The sequence below is a fragment of the Alligator sinensis genome, unplaced genomic scaffold (assembly GCF_000455745.1).
Source record: "Alligator sinensis unplaced genomic scaffold, ASM45574v1 scaffold865_1, whole genome shotgun sequence".
Classification (NCBI taxonomy): Eukaryota; Metazoa; Chordata; order Crocodylia; family Alligatoridae; genus Alligator; species Alligator sinensis.
Window position 1 is genome coordinate 846,195 of NW_005842146.1, and position 2,570 is coordinate 848,764.

Consider the following 2,570-nt stretch of genomic DNA (forward strand, 5'->3'; position numbering starts at 1 on the left):
TATTGCAAAGGAATTCCTAAAAGGGATCTCATTGATTAAACAACAGTAAATTGTTAATATGGGGGTGGGTGGGGGTAGGGTTAGAGGTAGAGTTAGAGGCTGACCAATAAGGCATAAAACAAAGGGTCATGTCCTGCCCCTTATTGCTTTCTTTTACCTGGAAACAGTAACACATTTCTAGAGTTTTTTTCCATTGTTTTTTAAGGAATAATGTTTGTTTCACTCTCTCTCTCTTTTTTTTTTTTTTTTTTTGGTGACTGGTTATATTTACTATGTTATCTTGTGAAGTGTTGAAAAGCTATTCATATGACTGCTCCCAGAGATACCTGTGACTTTTGAAGAATTTTATGTCTTATGGCTCTCTGTATAGATTGCTTTATGTCTGGCTTAGCTTTTCTTTTTGTCTGACCTTTATCTGTAGTGATATAGTCTACAGTAAATAGATTGGGTTTAATCCACTAAAATATGGGTATGTTTGTTGAGACTGCCAGCTCTAATAGAAACGGGTTTCCTAGATCTTAAAAGCAAGATAGAGGTTATGTGTTGACTTGGTTCTGATCGAGTTCTCTAGTTTGTTATCTCCTGGGCACAGGTAAGAAATTTCAATGAAATACAGCTTGGGCCTGAGCCAGTGCCCAATAAAATCAATGGAAAGACTCCCATTAAGGTGGAGTGAATCAATTTAGGCCAGAACTCCTAGAATATTTTGAACATGCTCAGTATGTCCTCTGTTGTTTGAGCAGATTTCTTCTGTGAGTGTTTATTGCTCATACTCATTTCCATTAACTTGAGAAATAACGTTGCTTTGGTTGTTGTTATATTTGCGCTGTTTCCAAGTAATTATGCAACCAGCAAACCATATCCAGTGTGTTAAACCTCTGCTTAAATCTTCTTGTCAAACTCCTTGAACATAAAGGATAATTAAATTTGCTTAATTATGTGTTGTGTTCAGAGCTGTAGCCACGTATTTTGGCACCCGATGCAGGTCATGTGCAGAGTAGCCCCTCTGTGTGCTGCCATGTAATTACTTCCCTTTGATTTGGCACTCTTCCCCCCACCCCGCTAGCGATGGGCATCCTGTGCCAGTGCAGTGTTGGCACTACTGTTGCTATTGTACTGGTTGTGTTTAGAAATATGTTACTATGTTGACTTAAAAAACAAGGGGTGAAATCCATCCATTCATATAAATTATCAAAGTTCTACTGGTGTTAATAAATGGTACAAAAATCCTCCTCAAGAAAACAGGAAAATAAAGGCAAATGGACAAAAGTCAAAGATTTTTTTCTCAGCCTATCAAGAAATGTAACCCGCCTTGAATACTTTTCTACATTCAAAAGAATAAGTTAATTGTATTGGTGTTTTTATACATGCAGGTGCACTTTTAATACAAGTTGTCTTAACTTCATATTCACAGGTATGCATTGATGACACACAATGTATTGCTTATAAACTAAGATTTGTAGTTTTACTTCCTTTTACCTTTCTTAAAGTTAGGAATAACAAACAACATATTAATTATTGCTCATTAGTAGCAGTAATAATTATTTGTACAGTCCAACATATGTGACATTATGCCTTGAAAACTTTGTTATCTTAATTCTTTGAGACTCTGGTTCAGTCCATAATTTTCATTAAATCTTAGCTGTCTGATTTTCTGTTTGTGTACAAATATTTTTGTGGTGGAAAGAGAATTAGTGTAAAGTGTGTTCTAAGGTCATGGTGTAGGAAATATTTTTTTTATTTCCTGTAAGAACTGTAAGAGTCAAGTTAGAAAATAGGTTGGCTCCTAATATGCATATTTTTTCTGTCTTCACTGACATTGACCCTGTCCCAATTGATTTATCTGGGTTGGAAGCATTAAACATAAAAGGAAGTGATCACATCTTTATTGATTAAGTCCTCACCTACAATAAGTATTTTATATAAAGCCTCTCAGGAAGAGAGCTGGAGACCTTTTTCATGTTTTCCCAGGATAATATCAAATCCTATTTTTATTTTATTTTTTTCAGATCTGCATTTTCAGAAAATCATGTTAACTCTATGTGTCACTAAGCTGTTGTTGCTGCTGCTGCCCATACTTGTTTCCATCAACTTGTGAGACACTACTACTAGTAAATAATAATAATAACACTGACAACAATTGTAATAGATGGAAGCAAAATTTGGACCTTAAATGTCTGGCTACCAATAAATGGCAACACAATGTCTTAATCTCTCAAGAACTATTTTTATTTTTAGGAGATTTGACTTTTTTGTGATGACTCTTTTAAAACAAGTATGCCAAATGTACTTTTACTGCCTTTCATTCTAGGTTTTACCTTAATTCTATTATATATATATATATATATATATTATATATATGTGTGTATATATATATATGTATATATATATATGTATATGTATAAATCCTTTCTTGCAGCTTAAGTAAGGGGCAGAGTAGGGAGAGGATTTATGGTTTTTCACCTCCACAATAATGGCTTATGGTGTAGTATCTTCCCCAGCAGTAAGAGTATTAAGTGAAAGATAAACCATAAGTCTTTTTTATTCTGTGAGGGAAAGCTATTGCGGTT

General features: G+C 34.2%; 1 protein-coding gene across 1 annotated transcript in view; it reads left to right on the forward strand.

Annotated features, from left to right (window-relative positions):
- NRG3 (neuregulin 3) overlaps positions 1-2,570 on the forward strand; it is a gene marked incomplete at its 5' end in the record, with an annotated part of 1,100,334 nt that overhangs the window by 820,095 nt on the left and 277,669 nt on the right. The window lies entirely within an intron of this gene.